Source organism: Dipodomys spectabilis, unplaced genomic scaffold, assembly GCF_019054845.1.
Source record: "Dipodomys spectabilis isolate Male_0828 unplaced genomic scaffold, ASM1905484v1 ptg000173l, whole genome shotgun sequence".
Classification (NCBI taxonomy): domain Eukaryota; kingdom Metazoa; phylum Chordata; class Mammalia; order Rodentia; family Heteromyidae; genus Dipodomys; species Dipodomys spectabilis.
In genome coordinates, this window is record NW_024870850.1 from 3908453 (window position 1) to 3925368 (window position 16916).

The 16916-nt window shown below is 50.9% G+C and overlaps 1 protein-coding gene and 1 pseudogene across 4 annotated transcripts in view; both read right to left on the reverse strand.

Annotated features, from left to right (window-relative positions):
* Evi5l (ecotropic viral integration site 5 like) overlaps positions 1-9401 on the reverse strand; it is a 36692-nt gene extending 27291 nt beyond the window's left edge. For 2 of the 4 annotated variants that reach the window (XM_042693761.1, XM_042693760.1), the window contains exon 1: positions 9272-9400. The gene's annotated coding sequence lies outside the window, so the exon portion shown is untranslated. Of the gene's footprint in view, positions 1-9271 lie in introns of all 4 variants that reach the window. The other 2 variants (XM_042693762.1, XM_042693763.1) reach the window with 2 other exon arrangements.
* Positions 9402-14374: 4973 nt separating this feature from the next.
* LOC122119917 lies at positions 14375-16916 on the reverse strand (annotated as a pseudogene).

The window sequence follows — 16916 nt, forward strand, 5'->3', positions numbered from 1 at the left end:
TCCAGTCCTGAGGCCACCTGTGTGAACCCTGAAGACACTCTCCTTGAGGGACCTCTATCTCTTCTGTTGCTGTCCATGAGGCCTCCGAAACCACGGAGAAAAGCAGCTTACCCGTGTCACTCACTTACCCCAAACTCTGCTGTGGCTTTTTTGTCGGTCGTGGGGCTTGAACTCTGGGCCTGGGCGCTGTCCCTGAGCTCTTCAGCTCAAGGTGAGCGCTCCACCACTTGAGCCACAGCACCACTTCCGGTTTTCTGGTGGTTAATAAGAGTCTCATGGACTTTTCCTGCCTGAGCTGGTTTTGAACTGGGCTCCTCAGATCTCAGCCTCCTGAGCAGCTGGGATTATAGGCGTGAGCCATGGGTGCTCGGTGGCACCCTTGTGGCTCTTAATGGCAGAGTGGAATCCAGGCATTTTTGCTAAGATGCAGAACACCTTAGCCCCGCCCCTCCTGCATCATAACCCCGCCCATCTGACATCCCAGACCCGCCCCCTTATGCATCCCAGTCCCACCTCCTCCTGCATCTTAGACACGCCCCCTTATGCATCCCATTCACACCCCAATTCTGCCTCCTCCTGCATCTTAGCCCTGCTCCCTCCAGCATCCAAGCCACGCCCCATAGCCTCATCAAACATTCCAGCCCCACCTTCTCCTACACCCTAGGGGCCTCCCCCTCCTGCATCCCAGCCTCACTCCCTGTCCCCGTCCCCCCCCCCCCCCCAGCCATGCTCTGCTTCCCCTCTGTTCCCTCAGACTGGAAAGGGAGACCCTGGGACCTTTGTAAAACATTCTTACTCTGCAATCATTCAGTCAACCCTCCTTCCTCTACCTGTGCTTATTTTCTTGTCTCTTTTCTTGAAAACACTCCCCCGCCCCCCACCCCAGCCCAACACCTGTTCCATAGCATTGACTTAAGTTCCTGCTGGTCTGCCTTGTAATTCACAAACCTATAATGAATGAATGAATTATATGGAGTCTTGCCATATAGCCTTGGCTGGCCTCCAGCTCCAGATCCTCCCGCCTCAGCCTCCTGAGTGCTGGGATCATAATCATGCACTAATACACCCAGCACGGTGCCTGTTTGGAAGGAAAGGCCCACATTAATTTTCTGCCCCCAGCTCCTGATGCACTACTTAGCATTCAGTAGGTGCTTAATAAACATCTGTTGAATTAAAGAAGACAAAAAATTTCCATGCCATCCAGCTAGGTGATCAAGGTCAGTCATGAGGATGTCATGTGCCCGCTTCTGTGGTCTTTCTCCTTTAAAACCTGCACCCTGCCTGCTCTAACCATGAAAACACCAGAAAGATCCAGATCAGGGCACGATGCAGAGCAGTGGCCAGTCCTTCAATCTGTCAAGGACATCAAAGTCAAGGACACTCTGAGACACTCCCTATCCCAGCCCTGGGGAGCCTAGGAGGGCATATGGGGAAAATTAGGAAACCACTGATGAATAATAATGTATCAACATTGGTTCACTAATTATGACAAATGTATCATATTCACGTTACATTCATTATAGGACATTGATAATAGGAGAAACTCAGTACAGGAATACATAGCTTTTTATCTTTATTTTCATTTTTTGTGCTGGTACTGGGGGCTGGAAGTCAGGGCCTCATTATTGTTCAGCTTCCTTGATCATATCTAGGGCTCTACCACTTGAACCACACCTCCAGTCTAGCTTTTTTTTTTGGGTCCGGTCATGGGGCCTGAACTCTGGGCCTGGGCGCTGTCCCTCAGCTCTCCAGCTCAAGGCTAGCGCTCTACCACTTGAGCCACAGCACCACTTCTGGCTTTTTTTCTTTTTGCTTATGTGGTGCTGAAGAATCGAACCCAGGGCCTCATGCATGCAAGACAAGCGCTCTACATTGAGCCACCTTACCAGCCCCAGTCTAGCTTTTTGTTAGTTACTTTGGACTTTTTTACCAAGGCTGGTTTTAAACTATGATCCTCTAGGCTTCTGCCTTCTCAGTAGCTAAAATTACAGGTATGAGCCACTGGCATCTGGCTTACTTTATTTTTATTTTTTAATTTTGTGAAAACATTTTGTTTTTCCTTAAAATGTCTCACTATGTAACTCAGACTGGCCTGAAATTACTATGTAGCCCTGGCTGGGCTTGAACTTTCGATTCTTTTTTTGTCTCCCGAGGAATCCAAGTGCTGGGATTACAGGTGGGCACCACCAGGCTCAGCTTAACTATCACCATTTTTAGAGGCCAATCTGTAGCTCTGTGGTACAGTTCCTGCTTAGCATGTGGAAGATTCAATGCCAGTACTACAAAAAGAACAAAATAAAGATTCTGCACTAGAGTGAACAAGAAAACAATAGCTAAAACATGGGAGAGGTCCCACAGTGAGCAGAGAGCTGCTCTCTGGTGCTCAAGCAGCCACAGAGGAAGGACTTGGACATGGCATTAGTACTCCAGAGCCTTTGCCCTCAGCCCACCACCATGCTGCTACTCTTTCAATGTTCTTTGAATTTAGAAATTATATATATAATACATAAAATATATAAATATTAAATATAAACATACAAATATAATGTATTTATACATAAGATATATAAGATACAATGTAGTTAAATATAAAATGTAATATATAAATATTAAACATAGGGGCTGGGAAGGTGGCTCAGTGGTAGAGTGCTTGCCTTGCATGCATGAGGCCCTGGGTTCAATTCCTTAGCACCATATAAGCAGAAAAAAAGCTGGAAGTGGCGCTGTGGCTCAAGTGGTAGAGCATTAGCCTTGAGCTGAAGAGCTAAGAGACAGCACCCAGGCCCAGAGTTCAGGGCATGACCGACCAAAAAAAATTAAATATAGTATATATTAATACATAATATATTAATATATAAAATATATACAATATATTATATAACAATGTACTTATATATTATATATTATAGAATTAATATATAATAATTAAATATAATACAATCATATAACATTATATTACATATTATATATTTATATATCTGTATTTGTATAGTACATTTTATATATAATATATAATTATATAATATGTAAATGTATCAAATATATAACTATATAAAATATAATATAAACATTAAATATATATAAATATAAATGCATTATATGTAGTATATATTTATACAATATATAACACATAAACTATAAAATGTCATATGTGAATATAAAGTATAAATATAGTACATTTATATAAATTATATTTATATACAATATATAACATATACAATATATAAATAAAATAAGCAAATACACACATAGACAGACACAAACACAAGAGTGGGTGGGCACATCACATATCATGACCAGAGTTTTGCAATGGGGTGAGTGAGCCAGTGCATGCGAACCATCTTTCAGGAAGCAAGTGGCATCTTCAGGGACAGGAATCCAGACCTCAAATTCCTTTTCAGTCCTGGCCTCCCTGAGCCTCCTCCATTGATGATTACCAGGAACACAGGCTCCACTCTGGATCTGAAGCTTAGTGACCCCCAATTTGCCCAGCTTGGTCACTAGACCACCATTGGTGCCAGCTGTCCCCAACTTCTGGGGGCAATGGCCCTGCCTACCGTGCCAGGCCTGAGACTCCTTGGCAAGGGGTGGGCAACAGGAGATGAGCAGCCTCTGGGAAAGTGGATGGCAGCTGGAGTTCACAGGGTGCCCTTCAATTATTCCTCCCAGGTGTGTATGTGTGTGCATGTGTGCGTGCGTGTGTGTGTGTGTGTGTGTGTGTGTGTGTGTGTGTGTGTGTGTGTGTGTGTGTGTGTGTGTGGTTACTGGGGCTCCAACTCATAAGCCTGAACATTGTCCCTTAATTTTTCTTTTCTTTTCTTTTTCTTGGTCCTGGGGCTTGAACTGAGGGCCTAGGCACTGTCCCTGATCTCTTTTGCTTAAGGCAGTGTTCTACTACTTTGAGCCACAGCTCCACTTATGGTTTTGAGTGGTTAATTGGAGATAAGAATCTCATGGACTTTCCTGCCCAGCTGGCTTCCAACCGTTATCCTCAGATCTCAGCCTCCAGAGTGGTTAAGATTATAGGCATGAGTCACCAGAGCCTGGCTCCCTTAGGTTTTTTACTCAAGGCTGGCACTCTACCACTTGAACCACAGCTCCAATGCTGGCTTTTTGCTAGCTATTTGGAGGTAAGTCTCTTACAGATTTTCCTGCCTGGACTGGCTTTGAACCATAATCCTCAGATCTCATCCTCCTGAGTAGCTAGGATTATAGGTGTGAGCCACCAGCCCAAGGTTGAGATAGTGTTTTGGTATGTAACCCAGATTGGCCTCAAACTCGAAATCCTTCTGCCTTTCCAAGCCCTGGGATTACAGGCATGCCCTGCCATGTGTGCCTGGCTCTCGTCCCCAGTTCTAGGTGGATATTATCTCATTTAATCCTTTTTTGCTATCCTGAAAGTTTTTTTGTTTTTTGTTTTTTTTGGGTCCGGTCTTGGGGCCTGAACTTGGCCTGGGCGCTGTCCCTCAGCTCTTCAGCTCAAGGCTAGCGTTCTACCACTTGAGCCACAGCACCACTTCTGGCTTTTTTTTGCTTATGTGGTGCTGAGGAATCGAACCCAGGGCCTCAGGCATGCAAGGCAAGCGCTCTACCACCGAGGCACCTTCCCAGCCCTGTCCTGAAAGTTTTTACATCCTTGACCCTGGTGTTAGCCAGAGATAATTCTAGTCACTCCAGATCATTTGATTGCAGGTGAGACGGAGCGTCAGCAGCCTAGGTTCAAATCCACCTCCCCTCCCTTTATTCCCTTTGTGATCTCTGGTCTAAGTCCTTTGCCTACATGTGTAAGTCTGCAAACAGGACTAATGATAGCACTAGATTCAAGTTTTGTGGCTGGAATAAATGAATGTAAATCTATCGTGCTAAGGATGAGGCTTGGCCCATATTTATTCCTTGCTCAATAGAAATTTGCAATAAGGTAAGGGCTGTGTAGCCCACTGGAGGGAGAGGGGTAGAATAAGTGAGTTTCCCTTGCTCAGGAGGCTGCCTTTGTGTGCCGATCCTGTTTGCAGATTAAGCATAATAAAATGAGAATCATTATTATTAGTAATAACAACAGCACCAGCACCCCTTCAGGCTAAAACTCTGACCTGCGGATTCCCAGCTGACCTAAAAAGGAAGTTTTACATCCTGAATCCTCAGTTTACTTCCTGTCCTGGGACCAGGCTCAGTGGAGGCAAACCTTTCATTTCTCTCTGGGAGTGACAAAGGAAGAACATCAAAACCCTCTTAAGGCCTTCAGGAGCAGGTGAATAAGTGAAACATCATCTTGCAAAGATTCTTCACTTTTCTTTTCTTTTGTTGGTTGTGGGGCTTGAACTCAGGGTCTGGGCACTGTCCCTGAGCTTTTATGCTCAAAGCTAGTACTCTACCATTTTGAGCCACAGTGCCACTTTTGGTTTTCTGGTGGCTGGCTCACTGGAGATAAGTCTCTCTTTCCTGCCTGGCTTTGAACTTAATCTTCAGATCTCAGCCTCCTGAATAGCTAGGATTATAGATGTGAGTCACCAGTGTCCACTTTTTTTTCCCTTTTGTGTGTGTTTGTGAGTGTGTGTGTGTGTGTGTGTGTGCCAGTACTGGGGCTTGAATTCAGAGCCTGAGTGCTGTCCCTTAGCTTATTTGCTTAAGTCTGGCCTTCTACCACTTGAGCCACAGCTGCACTTCTGGGTTTTTGGTAGTTAACTAGAGATGAGAGTCTCAGAATTTCTGGCTCAGACTGGCTTTGAACCTTTGCCTCTTCATCTCTTAGCCTCTTGAGTAGCTAGGATTCCAGGTGTGAGCCACTGGTGCCAGACCATTCTCTACTTTTGGAAGTCAAGATGGTATTTTTTTCTGTTGTCCCTGCCAGCTGGAGACACTTTGTGGGCTGAATATTGGGGAGGGAAGCACAAAGTGGACTAATCTTGTGTCTTTAGGCACCTTCCAAATTAGGTAGGTCCATTTCCCAAATGAAAATCACACACATTTTTGCTGAGCATCTACTATGGACCTTTGTGTTCTCCCAGGGCTCAACCATGAAAAGACAAGACAGGAGCTCTGATCTCATGAGTCTCCCAGACAGGCTGATGTGAGGCACACAGGTAAACTGCAGATCAATTTTATGCCCTGCTGTGTGGCCACCCAGGCCTGTAGCATGGGGTCCATCCAATGAGGCCTGGAAGGAAGCCACATAGCAGCCATCGCGGGGACCATGCGAGTTCCGGCCTCCTGGGCCTCTATCCAAGCCCTTCGGCTGCCTGGAACACCCTGCTCTGCTCTGCCTGCCTGGTGACTGAGTCCATACGTCACCCCAACACCCCGGGGATGCGCCCGGCCCTTTTTTATGGGCTCTTACAGCAGCATGCTGTGCATAATTCTGTCTCCTGCTTCCTCACTGCAGCAGTGGTACGGGCTGGCAAGGGCACATGCTGGAATCCTGCCGCCTCTGGGTGGCTGGGAGGATTAAATGAGATAATATGCAAATGATGCTTGGCTCAGGGCTGAGCACGTGGCCTGGGCTTGATCAGTGTGCGTTCCTGGTCCCACCTCTCCTCAATGCCAGCCAGCTGGATTGGCTTCAATACAGGGTAGAGGCCACACCTGGCATGCCTTTGTATGCTAGCACTTAACTCAGTTCCCTAAACCAGATGGGTCATCACCCTTACCAAGTAGTATCTACAAGAAGAGACTGAAACACGATCCCCTTTCTTCCTTCTCAAACTCCCCATCTATCAAAGCAAAGATACAACACAAAAGGATTCATAACCCCAGGCAAGGATAAAACTGTCTATACCATTCACAGGCCATCTCCTGGACCTGCCAGAGCGTACAACAGAATTGACAAGCTGTCCAGGGAGTGTTTCCACCTCATGTGTCAGCACTAAGTCCCCCAGGGAAGGTTCTGGAGTTTATGTGCCACGTGACCTTCAAGAGTCTTTTCACCTACTCTTGCCTTTAGCAAGTGACAAATCTCTTTCTATTCCTTGTCAGGGGTCCATGTGAGGTATCAGGATGGCCAATCTGAGCACCCCTTTTCGTCCCCCTCTACTCCCCTCAGTCTTTCCCTACATAGCCCCAAATCTCACATCATCTCTCCTCCCAGCCCTGATTCAAGCCAGCCTCAGCTCAGCCATGATTCAGCCAGGCCAAGGATGCTGCTGGTACCCATAAGTGGGTGACTGTCCCCCTTGGCCCATTTGTCCCCTTTATATAAAGTGCCTAGGAAACATTCAAGACACCCAAAACTCATTTGCAGCACACAGTGCTATTCCAAAGGTTTACCTCCCCATTTTCCAGATGGGAAAGTTAAGGCTCTGAATCAAAATAAGCACCACTCCCCCCCCCCCCCCCCCACCAAACTGGCTGTGCAGAATCTGGTTGCAAACATACACAAGTAAGCCTGGGCATTTTATCTGGGTCTTTCAGGATAGGATTATGTTGCTAGAAGGATCCCCAATGCTAGGTGAGCAGACTGTGTCAGAGCTGGCTGGATTTTTATTCCTTTTTGAACCCTGCAGTCCAACCTGCCTGTGCTGTGATCTTTCTTCTTGCCTCATCCCTTATGCCAGGGCCAAGCCACCTGTGAGTCATTCCAAACCACCCGCAGTCAACCGCAGAAGCTCTGGGGGAACCTACAGGTGGGATCCCAGAACTAGAGCCTGTGGGGTGGCGGTATGAATGGCAAGAATCAATACCACCTTGAAAGAGGCCAGGGGCATAGGGAACTCGGGTTCAATCACAGCCCAGGCTAAGGGGGTGGAGAAAACCAAGCTGAGAGAACTTCATACTATCCTCTGGCCTCCTCAGCACATTTTTCCTTCCTGACAATATTCCTTAACAAAGAGTTGACTGCTTCTGACAGGTCGCAATTGTTTTGGGCTTTTTTGGTGGGTGAAGGAACTCAAGAGGGCTTGTCAGAGGCCAGTCTCTGATGAGCAGCCTGGACAGCCAGCCCTGGCTCTGCCACCTGAGGCCAGCAGGCTCTGTGGGGTCAGGATGCTGGTCCTACCAGTCTGGTCAGACTTCAGGATCAGGGCCAGGAGCATCTGGAATCTTTCCCTCCTCCCAGGGAGTCGGGAACAATACAGATCGGGGAGTGCAGTTTCTTTTGGGGACACTTTGGTATAGGAAAAAGAGGGCAACACAGAGGAAGATGGCTAAGGGAAGAGGCCTAGGACAGGTGCCCACAGGGGCTCTGGAAGATTCTGAGGTCTTGATACCTTCTGGTGCCCCAGTACCAATGCTGGCTCAGAGAAGTTGAAGTGGAGGGGCAAGAGGGAAGTCACTTCATAGTCTGTCCATGAGGTCTGGACTTGTATGTGTGTGTGATCCAAATGCTGGCTGTGTATTTGAGTCCCTAAGTTTCTCTGTGTGCATTGTGGGATACATTAGAGTGATCCCACTGTGTGTGTGTGTGTGTGTGTGTGTGTGTGTGTGTGTTTGGGGCTCTCAGAAAGACAGGTGGAAGGGTGTGTCTATGGGTGTGTGTGTTGTGGGGGTGATTCAGGATATTTACTGGGAGGTCCTGAACAGGAAGGGTAGAATTTAGGGTAGAATTTTTAAAAAGCGAGGCTCTAGACAGGTGAAGATTGTTAGTGTGTACAATTACTGGGGTGTGCCAATCTTTTTGGAGGGCCCTGAGGAGTGAATTTTTTAGGGGTGCCCTTGGGCTTGGTGGTGGTGGTGGGGCTAGGGTGGGGGCTGGGAGATAAGGCTAAGCTGCTTGTGGGGGGAGGTGTGAACCAAAATTGAAGAGGGGAGGCAGGGGTCCTATTGGGTAAGAGAGGAAGGGTAGGGCCCTGAGGCTAGGTCTCCTTGGGATGAGGGACGTGGAGCAGAAGATAGGGTGCCAGGTGGGGGAGATGGGGGTCGCGGTGGCAAGGGTTGTGCAGATGGGAGGAGTCCTGGGCTCAGAAGGGGGGGGCACTCCCAGGGGGCGGGTCTGCAGAGTGGGGGGTGGGGACTCCCCAAAGAGGCTCCTGGCGGGGTGTGCGTGAGGAGGAGTCCTAAAGGTCAGGGGTCCTGGGCCTGCTAGGGCCTCAGGAAGGGACACGAGGGGATATGGAGGGGTAACGGGGAGCTCTGCAGCGGCTCTCGGGGAGGGGTCCTGGGGAATCGGGGGCGAGGGTGGGCGGGGGCCGCGCCCCGAGGATCCAGAGCTGCCCAGGTTCCCAAAGCGGGTCCCGGGGCGAGGCGACCCGAGTCGCAGTCCTCTCCGGGGGGCCCCGCGGGCCGCAGCGCGGAGCCGCCTGCCTGAGCAGGCGCCCGGGAGGCCCGGCCCGCGCCGCCCTACCTTGGCTGAGCGTGTCGCCATCGCCGTTCCGAGCCTAGCCGTCCGGGATTGCGCCGCTGGATCCCCACCGCGCCGCTCGCCCCGCTGCCCCGGCCCGGCCCCCTCAGCCGCCCCCAGGGACCGCGGCCGCCGCCGGCTCCGCCGCTGCCATTTCACCCGCTGACAGGAGCCGCTGCCCCGCCCCCGAATCCCAGTCAGCCAATTCGCCGCCCCCAGGCACTATGGCTCCGCCCACTGGCCAAGAGTGACGGAGCGGATGACCAATCCGTGGTCATTCCGTGAGGAGGGCCCTGGCTACGGTCAGAAGGTTGCTGCCTCTGAGGAGAGAAGCGAATTGAAATGGAGGAAGCGATGGCAGATGGATGCTTTTGCCTATTGAAATGAGAAATCCTGTTGATTAACAGCTGGGATGGCCAATAGCGAGATAGAAGGGGGTGTGTCTCTGAAGGAAGGCTGCGGCCCTGAGGATCCCTAGGCAGAGGCAGCCAAGCGTTGGGCACTAAGCCCCGCCCAGAGTCGGGCTTTCTGACCAATAACGAGGCATCCGGAGATGTCCATTATTATCTGTCTCTCACACCCGGTCCCTGGCAACTGTTGGGGTGAGAGGGGAGGCGGGTGTTATAATGAAGATTGACACCTAGGCTGCCAATGATACTGAAGGAGGGTGGCCAAACTGATACTTCCTGACCAATAGAGTCATGAGATTGGTGTGAGGCTCACATCCTGGGCGGTGGAGCGTGAAGCCTGGGTTGAATGAAATGGGGGCGTGGCTGATGGAAAGGCGTGGCTAGATCCACGAGAAGGCGGGATCAGATAAGGGACAGGTTCCGGGGCTGGTTCAGAGAAGGGGCGTTATCAAAAAGCGCATCCTCTGAGCCAGGCTGGGTGCGGTGCGCTGGGCGGGATTGGGTTGGGAAGGATCCCCAAAAGAGGCCGGTCCCCTGGTTGGGGTGGATCCCTAAAAGAGGCCGGTCGCCTGCCTAGCCTAATCCAGGCCGAGTTAAGTATCTTTTCTTTTTCTTCTTTCTGCTTACTCTGTGCAGCAAATGCCTGCATTCAGCCTCTGATCGTTCTGTGATCTCTGCCTTCTAACCAGCCCCATACCCCATCCGCCCAGACTTAGCTCTCCCTTCTCCTCCGGGTTCCCAGCATTGCTCCTGAGGGACCATGCATCTGGGAACTGCTTTTAAAAAAACACGGGATGTATGAATGAATAAACGGTTCTTTTAACAAGGAAAGGGAGGGATTGTGTAAGAACACTGTAGGAGAGCGGACAAGACACCAAAATGGACACACTTCCTCCCTGATGCAGGAATTACCCTCCCCACCCCCATATCAGGACCGTGTGGGGCAGGGAAGGGCTGTGTCATAGAAGAAAAGGTGACATCATAAGTTGAGTATGGGAGTTGGAAGCGGGGACACAAATGGGGAACAAAGCCAGGCGCTGGTGCCTCACGCGGGTAATATTAGCGACTCAGGAGGCTGAGATGTGAGAATCACGGTTCGAAGCCAGCCTGGGCAGGAAAGTCTGTGCGACTTTTTTTTTTGTTGGTTGTGGGCCTGAACTCTGGGCTTGGGCCCTGTGCCTCAGCTCTTCAGCTCAAGGCTAGCGCTCTACCACTTGAGCCACAGCGCCACTTCCAGCCTTTTCTGCTTATGTGGTGCTGAGGAATCGAACCCAGGGCTTCATGCATGCAAGGCAAGTACTCTACCGCTGAGCCATCTTCCCAGCCTTGTGAGACTCTTATCTCCACTAAACTACCAAAAAAAGCCAGAAGCAGAGCTGTGGCTCAAGTGGTAGAGCACCAGCCTTGAGTGCAAAAGCTCAAGGACAGTGCCCAGGAATGGAATTCAAGTCCCATGACCAGCAAAAAATTAAAAAAAAAAAAAGTTAAAGGCACTGATCCATTGATAAAGGTTTGTCTTCCTGATCTAATTACCTTCCACAAGGCTCAACCTCTTAACTTCCTTCCTTTCCCTTCCCTTCCTTCCTTCCTTCCTTCTTTCCTTCATTCCTTCCTTCCTTCCCTCCATCCCTCCTACCCTCTTCTGCTTTCTTTCCTTCCTTTCTTCTTTCTTTTTTTTTCTTTCGTTCTTTCTCTTTCTTTCTCTCTCTTTTTCTTTCTTTTTTTCTTTTCTTGTGCTGGTCCAGGGGCTTGAAGTTAGGTCTGGATGCTGTAGCTTAGGTTTTTTTTTTTTTGGTCGGTCATGGGGCTTGAACTCTGGGCCTGGGCACTGTCCCTCAGCTCTTCAGCTCAAGGCTAGCTCTCTACCACTTGAGGCACAGTACCACTTCCGGTTTTCTGGTGATTTATTGGAAATAAGAATCTCACAGACTTTCCTGCCCGGGCTGAATAGCTAGGATTACAGGTATGAGCCCCTAGGGCCCAGCTGTAGCTTAGTTTTTAAGGTTTTTTTTTTTTTTTCCTTTTTCTTTTTTTGTCAGTCATGGGGCTTGAACTCAGAGCCTGAGCTATTTTGAACTGTTCCTGAGCTCCCTTGCTCAAGACTAGCCATCAACCACTTTAAGCCACAACTCCACTTTCAGTTTTTGAGTGGTTAGTTGGAGATGAGTCTCATGAGGACTTTTTTTTTTTGGTCCGGTCATGGGGCCTGAACTCTGGGCCTGGGCGCTGTCCCTCAGCTCTTCAGCTCAAGGCTAGCGCTCTACCACCTAAGCCACAGCGCCACTTCCAGCTTTTTTCTTTTTGCTTATGTGGTGCTAAGGAATCGAACCCAGGGCCTCAGGCATGCAAGGCAAGCGCTCTACCACTGAGCCACCTTCCCAGCCCTCATGAGGACTTTTCTGCCCAGGCTGGATTTAACTTTGACCCTTAGGTCTTGAGTAGGTAGGATTACAGGCATGAGCCACTGAGTCTCAGCTTCCTTGAGTTTTTTTTTTTTTCTCAAGGCTGGTGCTCTACCACTTGAGTCATAGCTCTACTTCTACCATTTTGGTGGTTAACTGGAGATAAGAATCTCATGGAGGGCTGGGAAGGTGGCTCAGTGGTAGAGTGCTTGCCTTGCATGCATGAGGCCCTGGGTTCGATTCCTCAGCACCACATAAGCAAAAAGAAAAAAGCTGGAAGTGGGGCTATAGCTCCAGTGGTAGAGCGCTATCCTTGAGCTGAAGAGCTGAGGGACAGTGCCCAGGCCCAGAGTTCAGGCCCCAGGACAAGAACCAAAAAAAAAAGAGAATCTCATGGACTTTCCTTCCTGTTATAGCTAGTTTTACAGGTGTGAGCCACCAGCATCTAGATGCACCTGATTTTCACGATTTTGTTGTATCTGGCAAATCTGCCAAATTTTATTGATAGCGCTATTAACTTTGTCATAGATAATTGAGGTTTTTCCATATGGAAGACCATAGCATTTGTCTGTAAATATAGTTTGTCATTTTCCTTTCTTTTTAGGGTGACATTTACTCCTTTTTAAATTGTCTAATTGCTCTAGTTGAGTACTTACAGTACAACATCGGGTAGCAGTGGAAAAAACAGAAGAAAGGGGTCTTTAGAGGGAGGCAGCAGACTCTCTTCCTGGAGAGATGGGAGACAGGGCAGTGAGTTAAGATGACAAAAAATTACTCTCGGAGAAGATCCTAGGGAGCAGGGAAGGAAGGCAGGAGCGAGGCCAGGCGGTTATCTGAGTCCAAAGAAACGCAGCGACCCCTAGAGGCAGGAGGGAGAATCTCACCTGAGATGGGAAGCCTCCCTTCCCAAACCCTAATCAGGAGGTGAAGGTCAGCCACTCTTCATTAGCAGGAAGTGACTGGAGCCCGCCAGGCAGTGGGAATAGCTGACTGCAGGGCAGATACCAGGCAGAACCGGCCCTTCTTCTTGGGGACTGCACTGTCAGGAGGGACAGCGCTGGAGGGGGAGCAGGCGGGGGGGGGGGGGGGGGGCAGGGAGGAGAGATGGGCAGATCTGGAGACACCAGTGTGGTCTCCAACTCCTGGGATTTGGGGCTTGTTGGGGAGATGGAGGAGGGGAGGCAGAGCAGGAGGAGGCCCAGCCTAGGCAGAGGTAAGGAGGCAGGAGTGTGGGCTCTGTGCTGTCAGCCTGTGGCAGAGGCTGCCTGGAGGGGCTGGTGGTGCTGTATGGATGGTTGAGAAACCCAGGGGGCCCCAAGCTCAGAGGGCTGTGTGCCTCCTGCCCAATGCCCAGTGGGGTCCCTATCTGAGAGCAAAAGAATAAAGCAAGCTCCAGACTCCAGATCTGTGAGAACAGGTTTTTGAGGTGCGTGCGTGTGTGTGTGTGTGTGTGTACATGCACGCAATGCTGGTGCTTTCACTCAGGGTCTGGGGTCTGTCCCCCTCAGTTTTTTGCTCAAGGCTAGTACTCTACCACTTGAGTCACAACTCCACTTTTGGCTTTTTCTGCTTACGTGGTGCTGAAGAATCGAACTCAGGGCCTCATGCATGCAAGGCAAGCACTCTACCACTGAGCCACCTTCACAGCCCTGACTTTTTTTTTTAAAACTCACTGAGTTTGTGATAATTTGTGACAGTATCATAGGAAAGTGATATAACTCTGTGTCATGATCTAAAACATATAAAGGAAGAAAACCCTAACACTTTAATGAAGGACACTGAATAATAATTGGTTCATGAATGAATGAATAAATGAATGAATGAATGGAGAGATGTGTGCATATTCCAAACCTAATTAAAACCTGACTCAAAAATGCATCTAGGAAACGCACGGCAGTAGACCACAGACATTGAAAGATGACAAGATTCTATTACCATTGAACTTGTTCCAAAGCTACACTAATTAAAACAGCACCAGGAAATAACAATAGATTGAATGGAACACATCATACCACATGGGAATTCATTTATTTCTTTTTGGTGCCAGGCAGGTGCTGTGCCACTGAGCTTGGGGTGCCTAGGGTGACATGGTTGAGGGGAAGCCCTGGGCTGGAAAGAGGGGCTGGGACCTTTGTAGGGGAGGAGGGAGGCGCAGTGGCTCAGGGAGGGGCAGCCATGGGGAAGTTGATGCAAAGATCTTGGTGCAGAAGACATAAGGATTGAGATGGAGCTGGAGAAGAGCAGGTCCTGCACCCCAAGTCCATGAGCTCTGCAGACATGGGGAGCAGAGACCCTCAAAGGCCAGGGCAGAGGACTGAGGGCTGTTCACAGACCCAGAAGTTTTGGGCAGTGCACCTGCTGTCCACCCAGCTCTCCTCATAGAGTTCCACACAGTCCTCGTCTCCAAGATTGTGGGGTTCCCCCTTTCCAGAAACTAAGAAACCCATGGAGAGAGAGAGCCCCCAGATCACCCAGACCCCACATCCATATCCATCTTGTCTTTGGTATGGGTGATCACTGAGTTTCGATGGGGAAAGTTGAGAGCTAGCCAGCCAACCGCCAGGCATTCAGGGCAGGATTTTGCAAAATGTGTGGGTTCCATCCCTGTCCCCTATAATAATCAGCTCCAGCTCCTGTGACCAGAATCCTGCCCCTAGGAACTCCGAACTCCTCATTAAAGAAGTTCCTGCATTGCATTTTGGTACCAAAAGAGGGAGCCGGGGTGGTACTAGCCCGTTCCTCTCAATGCCCTTTTCTGGGGGCTCACCTGAGAATGAGGGTGCTGTTGTCCACCCAGTGCCAAAAACCCTCACTTCTCAGGTCACTGAGGCCGATCCAAGTACGCTTGTTCTTTCTGATGTCCCAGTACCTCAGAAACCTCTGGGGAGGAGGAGAACAAGAAGACCCCTGAACACCATTTACCATGTATGCACGTATTCCCATTCTGCTCTGCCTCCCTGGAAGTTCTTTCTGCAGTCCAGCCTAGAGCTCCTCGTCACATCTGCACTGGCAAGAACTTGCATGCTGTGGATGCAGATACATGCGCACACACATGTGATGGAATGTCCTGGCTTGTGTGTCAGTCCATGCCCATGTCCAGGCCGGGCTGACAGGAGCTCTGAAAGGAACCAAACTGCCTTCTGTCCAAGCCTGGCGTGAGTATTCTTCTCCTAAGGGATCTCACAGGCTTACTAGGATTCTTCAGGAAGCCTTCCCTGGCTATACCGTCCCCACCCCCCACCAGCTGCCCACCCAGCAGAGGACCTTTGTGGCCCTCTCCCCCCATCCCAGGCCCAGGCAAGGAGGTCCCCTCACCTGCTCTGCAATGCTGTTGACAACCACCAGGTGGGCCCCCAGGTCCTGGCAGGAGGAGACAGAGGCCTCCCAGCTCCCCAGGGTGCACAAGAAGAGGTAGCAGCTCCCCTGGAAGGGCTCCCAACCCCAGGGGCAGGGCCAGCACAGGACAGCTGGGGGCCAGGGATGATGCTGAGCTGGGGGGGGGGGCTTTGGCTGCAGAGACACCTGCTCCGCCCCCCCCCCCCAGGCCTTCATAACCCAGAGCCCCTGGATTGAGCTCTCAGGTCAGACTAGGAAACCCATGAGAGACCCCAGCTCTACTGTGGCTGCTTCAGGCTGACAACACAGAGGGGTCCCCACCCTCTCCCATGAACCCCCAACTTCCTCTGTCCCTGCCATTGGAGCCTTACCCAGGGAGGTGTTGATGTGGCTGAGCTGCTGGTGGATCTGCTCCAAGCCTGACCGAATGAGGTCCCGAGGAACTAGAAGAAGAGTACTGCAATGATTAAGCGCCTGCTGTGTGCCTGGCATGGAGGATGCCTGGTGAGGACATGGTCTTGGGGTTACAGTGACCCCCAAATCTCAGTTCCTGGAGCAGACCACTGAGCCTCAGACAGAGACCTGTGGCACTCACCAGTGTCTGCGCCCTCTCTTGGGGTCCCTGCCCTCACACCTGCACCCCCGCCCAGGGCCTTGTCCACAGCCTGAGCCTACCTCACCCCCCACCCCATGTCCAGCCTCTCACCCCAGCTTGTGTGCTCTCCAGGGCCCTGTGCCTCTCTTGGTGGGAGCAGTGGATCTGGAAGACTGCAGAGAGAAGAGCCCAGGCTTCATGAGCACCCACTGTATACACAATCCGGGGCCAAGGCCTCCTGCTGTCCATGGACAGAGAGTCGGGCTTGGGGTGTGGATGACAGTACACTGCCATGCTACCCAGGGGCGGGGCAGCCAGGACATCCCAGTCCCACTGGGCCTAGGGACCCACCAAGTGTCACCCCCAGAGGACAGTGAGCCCCCCAACTCCAAGCCCCCACACAGCAGGCCAGCCCCAGCCTCACTCACCCTGAACCACTGTGGTCACCCTGAGCACCACACAGAGGCCCAGACACAGCAGGGTCAGCAAGGGAAGCCAGGGGTGCGGGGCAGATGCTCTGCAGGACCGGCAGATGAGGGCAGAGCTGGGTTCTCAGGGGCAGATCCTGCCCTCCTCTGTCCCTGTCCTGGAAGGGACCCCTGATCCCCTACTTTCCCCAGCATCCTGCCCAGTACCTGGCCACTCCTTGGAGCTGAGAGCCCTGAGCTCAGGGCTGTCCTGGAAACCGCCCAGCCACTCGGAGTGACCACCTCTGCAAGGGGCAGAGCACAGGGCTGAGCTCAGATGTGCAGGCCTGCAGACTCGGTCATGCACTCCCAGTCTTGAGCCTGAGGCTGGACCCACACTTCACCCCTGAACCTGCACCCCATCTTTTCCAGCAGCACCCACAGTGGCCCCAGCTCACCTGGGTTGACTGGCCGCCGGTCCTGCCGCTCTCTGGCCAT